Below are 7,282 nucleotides of genomic sequence, written 5' to 3'. Positions count from 1 at the left end.
TTGGAATCTTCTTCATCTTCGGCGTTCCAGGATGTCTTGGAATCGAATGACTGCCTATGACAAATGACTTTGTTGGCTTGTCAATTGTTAGGAGAGAGACAGAGACAGAGCAGAGAGAGAGAGAGAGAGAGAGAGACAGAGAGAGAGAGAGAGAGAGAGAGAGAGAGAGAGAGAGAGAGAGAGAGAGAGAGAGAGAGAGAGAGAGAGAGAGAGGGAGTTCTTTCTCTCTTATGCCTTATCAACAATAAGCCGCAAGGGTCACATTCTGCACGCATTCTTCTCTCTGTGAATGTTTAGGGTCGTCAGCCTTTTCAATCATAAGTTCGATCTCGTGAAAAAAAAGCAACACACACACACACACACACACACACACACACACACACACACACAACCTCAAACACCCCCCCCGACACACACACATCCACACACACGAACATATACTTTCACACACACACACTACCCTTAACAGACACTCATATATACACTAACGCACACACACACACACGCACACTCACACACACGCACACACACCCACTCACAACAAACACACCCGCACACACTCAAACAAGCTAACACTCACGCACACGAACACACACACACACAACACACACACACACACACACACACACACACACACACACACACACACACACACACACACACACACACATACATACTCACACAATCAAACGCGCGTGCGCGCGAATGCAAATACACACAGACACACAGAAATAAACACGCACACACACACACACACACACACACACACACACACACAAATACACACACATGCACACGCGCGAACTTACTCACACACATTAGCATGCACACACATACATTTATTCATTAAGGAGATTTCTATAGCGCATAACTAAAAGCACTATGCACACGTGCACACGTACACGCGTACACACACACAAACACAGACACACACATGTATATACACACACACACACAAATGCACACGCGCGCACTTACTCACACACATTAGCATACATGCACACACACACACGTGCACACGTGCACGCACACACACACACACACACACATACACAAACACACATAAACACGCACAAGCACACAGACACTTACACATACACACACACACACATGCACACACACGCACACACACGCGCACACACACACACACACAACACACAAACACACACGCACACACACAGACACAAACACACACACACACGCACACGAACACACACACTTACCACACACGCATACATCCTGCATTCTCGTCCAAGCATAAATATTGTGTTTACAAAATATAATATCGGTACTTTCCCACAAAGTACAAATAAGTCAACTACATGCAACACACAAAACTGAACCAAAGCTCAGCAACGGTAGCGTTTCCTAACATTACCCCCAACACCAGAAGAAATTTACCTAATTTCTTTCAATCATTGAAACGCTACTTGTACACATATTATGTATACATAACAGATTGAAATCCAGGTATGTACATTAGTCTGTTGGAGAATGAACACAGTTTTACTCACATACTCGGCTGAGAAAATCTGCTCCAACATTGTCTGAACCTTTGATCGATTCCACTCGCATATCAAAGTTCTGCAAGTACATCACCCACCTCATGATACGATTATTCACAAACTTCGCAGAGTTCAGGTAGGTGAGGGGTTTGTGATCAGTCTGAAGCACGAATTTCACCCCTTGGAGGTAGAGTTCAAATTTCTTGATTCCCCACACGATGGCTAAACACTCTTTCTCCATGGTCGAGTAGTTCTTCTCGGCTCCTGACAGCTTCTTGCTGGCATAGCTGACCGGAAACGGTTTACCTCCATGTTCTTGCATCAGCATGGCGCCGATCCCTTCGTCCGATGCGTCTGTACGCAAGATGAACTCTTTGGCAGTATCAGGAAGGCGTAGCACCGGGTCTCGTGACATCAGGTCGCGCACGGTCTGGTATGCCTTCTCCTGAGCTGGTCCCCAGAGTATTCGATTGGGGCATCCTTTTCGGGTCATGTCCGACAATGGCGCCGTTATGGCGGCGAAGTTTGGAATGAACTCTCTGTAGTACCCAGCCAATCCAAGGAAGGATCGCACCTGCTTCTTGGTTTCAGGACGTGGCGCATTGAGGATCTTGGTGACGTTTTCCAACAAAAGCCCCTTTTGACCTTCCTTCAGTGAATGACCGATGAAGTCAACGTTGTCGGTCCCCAAAATGCACTTGCTGGGTCTCACGGTCAGATTGGCTTTTGTCAGGCGGGAAAACAGTTCCCTCAAAGTCTCCAGATGCTCCGCTAAGGTCTCCGTGTGGACTAGCAGATTCTCCCAGTAGTACACAACATTCTTCATTCCTTTGAGCATTTTTCGCATTCCCCTCTTCAGGGTAGCACCACTGTTCACCATGCCAAAAGGCATCCGCAGGCACTCATACGTTCCGTCTGGCGTTGCAAAGGCAGTCTTTGGTATGTCCTCTTCGCGCACAGGAATCTGCCAATATCCCTTGCTGAGATCGATCTTTGAGAAGATCTTACTGCCAGTTAATAGATCAGTTGCCGTCGGCATTGGTTCAGGGTCAAACACGGTGATCTTATTGACTTTCCTGAAGTCAATGCATACCCTGTTTGTGCCGTCTTTCTTCTTGACAACAACAACGGGAGATGAGTAAGGGGATGATGACTCACGGATGACCCCCATCTTCAACATGTTGTCGATGTCCTTCTTCAAGGATTCCCGAGCCTGAAACGGGATAGGGTATGGTTTTGAGCGAACAGGAACGTCAGATGTGAGGTGGACTTCATGTTCGACCAAGGACGTAGAGCCTGGAACATCAGAGAACCTATGGGTGAAGTCGCCCATAAAATCATGCAGCTCCTTCTGCTGGTCTTCCGTCAGGTCAGGTCCTAACTTGACGTCATCCACTCCCTCTTTCTTGTGGAGGTCTCCCAACTCCAGTAGTTCCTCAACGTCGAACTCGTCTAGTTCGTCTGGTTCTTCCACCATTGTTGCGACCTGTACTGCTTCCGGAGGTCTCTCCACATACAGTTTCAGAAGGTTAGCGTGGTAGATCTTGGACTTCTTGCCGACATTCACCTTGTAGTCGTTGATCCCTACCACGGCCTCAACCTCGTATGGGCCTTTCCACTGCATCAGTAGTTTGTTGTGATCAGTGGGAAGCAGTATCAGCACTTTGTTACCTGGTGTAAACTTCCTGTTTACGGCTTTGCGGTCGTAGTAGTGCTTTCCACTATCCTGAGACTTTCTCAAGTTTTCTCTCGCAATCTCGAGAGTCTCCTCCAGTTTCTCTCGCAACTCGAACACGTACTGGTAACTGTTCTTCACTTCAGGTGTGTCCACATCTTTCGTCCACAATTCCTTTAGTATTTGCATCGGGCCTCTCACGGTCCGCCCGTACATCAGCTCGAACGGGGAGAATCCAGTGGACTCTTGTGGCACCTCCCTGTATGCAAATAGCAAGGCATTGATGTAGCGATGCCACTGCCTTGGCTGCTCACTGCATAGTTTCTTCAGCGTGGACTTCAGCGTCGCATTGAATTTTTCGACCAGCCCAGTGTCGTAGTCAAGTGACGAATGCTCAGCAGCCTGTTGACCTCTTCCATGCATTCAGAGACAAACTGTGTCCCCAGGTCTGTGAGGATCTCTTCAGGAACCCCAATTCTGCTGAAAATGTCCACAAGTGCCTCAGCAACAGTCTCGGTGTCAATTTTCTTCAGAGGCACGGCTTCTGGGTACCTGGTTGCATAGTCTACCAGGGTCAGTACCCAACGATGACCCGCTTCACTTGGCGGTTTTATCTCGCCGATGAGGTCAATGGCCACCCTCTTGAAAGGTCGGTTGATCAAAGGCATCTTCTGCAACGGCACTTTCGGGACCCTTCCTCGAGGTATGGTTTTCTGGCAAATATCGCACGATCGGCAGAATCGAGTCACATCTGCATGCAGTCCTGGCCAGTAAAACGCAGCCTGGATTCTGTCCGATGTCTTCTTGACACCCAGGTGACCTCCCATAATAGAGTCGTGGGCCACCTCCATCACCTGGCGCCTAAGTGGTTGAGGCACCAGAACTTGACGTAATGGTTTCCCACCGTTGACTCTCGCGTGCTGGAACACTCTGTACAGGATCTTGGCCTTCACCTCAAAGTGCACAGTGCCGTCGCCCTTAGTCATCACCTTGACAGGACTCCTGTACTTTGTCAAGGTCAAATCAGCTTCCTGTAGCTGAATCAGCTGATCCCTGTCCACGACAGCAGTTGCAGAACTGTTGGTGACCCTGAGTGGCGTAGTTGTTTTGTTCTCCGGTGAAGTATGGAGTATCGATCTGGATTTTTACCACTGGTGCCTTCACGCATTTGCTGTCAGCCATGAGCGTCCACTTGAAGTCACCAGTGAACTTCTCTGTTGGCACCAGATCCTCTTTGACAATGACTCCATTGCAGCCCGAATCTCTGAGAACAGTCACTTCCTGCTTCTCAACAAATCCCTTCGACACGGGCATGTTCGACACTGACACAGCTGTGCTGGCAACGACAGAGATTGACTTGCCATTGGCGAGTAGAAGCTGGCCATCAGAAATACATTCTTCCACGTCCGATGGTGTAGCCACTTGCTCGGCAGCCCTTGGAAGTATGACGCTGCTCGCACATACTTGTTGGTTCGAGCCACTCGTTTGCCTTTTGTTGTCGTAATATCTCCGTCGATGTTCTTGCGCTTTGTCATTGACATGTCCGTTATTTTTCTTTTGGGGACAGTTGGCGACTCGGTGGCCCTTGGCATTGCAATGGAAACACGTTATGTTCTGCCCTTCATTGGATGATGGTGCGGACTCAGTTTGTCCCTTGGCAGGTTGGTTTCCCTGGTTCCCGCTCTTCTGGAAAGGTTTTGATGACTTTGACGTCCCCAGGGTCCTTCCATGAGCAATGAGATAACGCTCAGCAGCATCAGTAATGTCCTTCAAACCCCGCAGTTTTTGCTCTTCCAAGCGGGTCGCCAGGTCCTTCGGGCAGGCATTAAGGAACTGCTCCTTCACGATCAAGTCCCGCAGACTCTCGTATGACTGCTCTTCACCTGATAACTCCACCCACTTCTGCAGGTATGACGACAGGCGCTCCACAAACTGGCTCGGTGTCTCTCCAGACAATGGCTGGCATTCGCGGAAGCGTTGACGGTAGCCCCTTTCAGTGAAGTTGTAGCAACGCAACAGAGCTTCCTTCAGTACATCATAGTCTCTGGCGTCATCGTTTGAGAGTCTAGTGTAGACCTCAAGTGCTGCCCCAGTCAAATGTGCGCTGAGTAGAATCGCCCATTCGTCGCGCTGCCATCTAGCACTCTCAGCGAACCTCTCGAATCTTGCAAGGTAGCAGTCGATCTGGTCATTCCCGTCAGCGAATGCTGGAAGTTTCGGTGCCCTGTGTAACATTTGCTGCTGGTTATCTCTTTGGCGTGGTGCCTCGTGCTCAATAGTTCTTTGAATGTTCGCCTTCTTTTATATTTACGGTACCGAGAAGCCTTCAACAGATGTATACATGTATAACTAATTCAATACGTTTTTCGAAGCATCCTATTCTAAACTCTTACGTTAAATGTCTGACCTTTTTGTTTTTGTTTTTATTTGTTTCTGTTGGGTTTCAAACAACATTCTGTGAGATAACCTTTAAGGTCATCGCCGTAACAAGAACAGTGTTCTTCCTTTTTAGGCTTTTATAGTCCATACAATATTTGCTGGCTTACACCCGTCAATTTTACGTGTATCAGTTCATGAAATATTTGCCGGCTTTTACCCATCTATGTTATCTTTCCCCGGTCAAGGCAATATCTTGAAATGATTGTTGAAACTTCAGAGAACCCTTTGCTTAAAGTTCCAAAGATTGTTTTTGTTTTGGAGCTTTCCATTCTTTTCGATCATGAACAAGGAAATAGCTGAATGAGTATGACGCATTCTCTAAAGCTGTCCTGGGGTACAGAAGGGATGTGATCACACACTTATCGCTCGCTTGAGTAATTCTTTAATCACACAAGAAGCTTTTGTGGGGTTTTGTTTTCTTGAAATAGTGACACGTTACCTGGCACACTTAAGCAGGTTTCATGCCCCCCCTCCCTACCCATTGGGAATACAGACCACTTGAACAAATCTGAGTGTGTGGAGTTACGCCCTGGAGTCATACTCGCCGGAGGAAAAAGGGTGAGTTCTTGGCTTTGTGGCGCCAATAACAAGTCATTGATGACGAATTAAGTCATCTGTCAGTAAAACGTAAAAACGGAGGAAGGTCTCTTATTCATATTTGCTTCTTTGGTTACCATAACTGTCTCGTTGTATGCCTTTTTTTTCTTCCAAGTATATACAACTATTGCAACAACAATAAAGAGCTAACAGGCAAGTGATATTTAATTTAGAAATGGAATACTCTTTAATTTAAAACAAAAGCACAACGAACAAGATGTTTTAATTTATTTCGCTCCAAGTCAAAATTTAAGCAAAACATCTAAATAGTTTTAAATGCGCATTTAGTCCGCTGTCGCACGGAGGAATGTAGGATTACCAAAACCGGCAAAATCAAAACTGGGCAAAACTTGATTTAAAAGAACGCCCCCCCACCCTGTAGAATTTGCACTGCTAGATGCGTTGGCGGCATCCCATCCTGCCCTTACCCAATTTGCCGCATCCCAGCCTGCTGCTTTGTGTGTGTTAGTGCGTGTGTATTTGTGTTTGTGAGGCAGGGAAAGAGAGAGAGAGAGAGAGAGAGAGAGAGAGAGAGAGAGAGAGAGAGAGAGAGAGAGAGAGAGAGAAAATGAGAGAGAGAGAGAGAGAGAAAAGAGAGAGAGAGAGAAAAGAGAGAGAGAGAAAAAAGAGAGAGAGAAAGACAGAGAGAGAGGGGGAGAGAGGGGGAGAGAGGGGGAGAGAGAGAGAGAGAGAGAGAGAAGGGGGGAGAGAGAGAGGGGGAGAGAGAGAGAAAGAGAGAGAGACGTAAGACATTTTATTGATTAAACACACAAGGTTTATTTCAACGGGGAGGGGGGGGGGGGGGGGGTCAGTAATACATGCCGTGTGTTTGTATTTATGGACAATCACCCGGTTTTATCTCTTTCTCTCTAACATATACTAGCGGAAAAAAGTTAAGGACGGTTCACACACGCAATCACAGCAAAAGAACGAATGAACATATCGTACGGAAATTTGGAACACGTTTACTTCAGTCAATGTGCAACGCAACTGCAAAATTTGGGTTTATTTCATCGAGCCGATTCGGTTATTCATGTCCACAAACAGCAGAGGGGTCACAAATAAA

The sequence above is a fragment of the Littorina saxatilis genome, linkage group LG11 (genome assembly GCF_037325665.1).
Source record: "Littorina saxatilis isolate snail1 linkage group LG11, US_GU_Lsax_2.0, whole genome shotgun sequence".
Taxonomy (NCBI): domain Eukaryota; kingdom Metazoa; phylum Mollusca; class Gastropoda; order Littorinimorpha; family Littorinidae; genus Littorina; species Littorina saxatilis.
Note: the sequence above shows the minus strand (reverse complement) of the source record.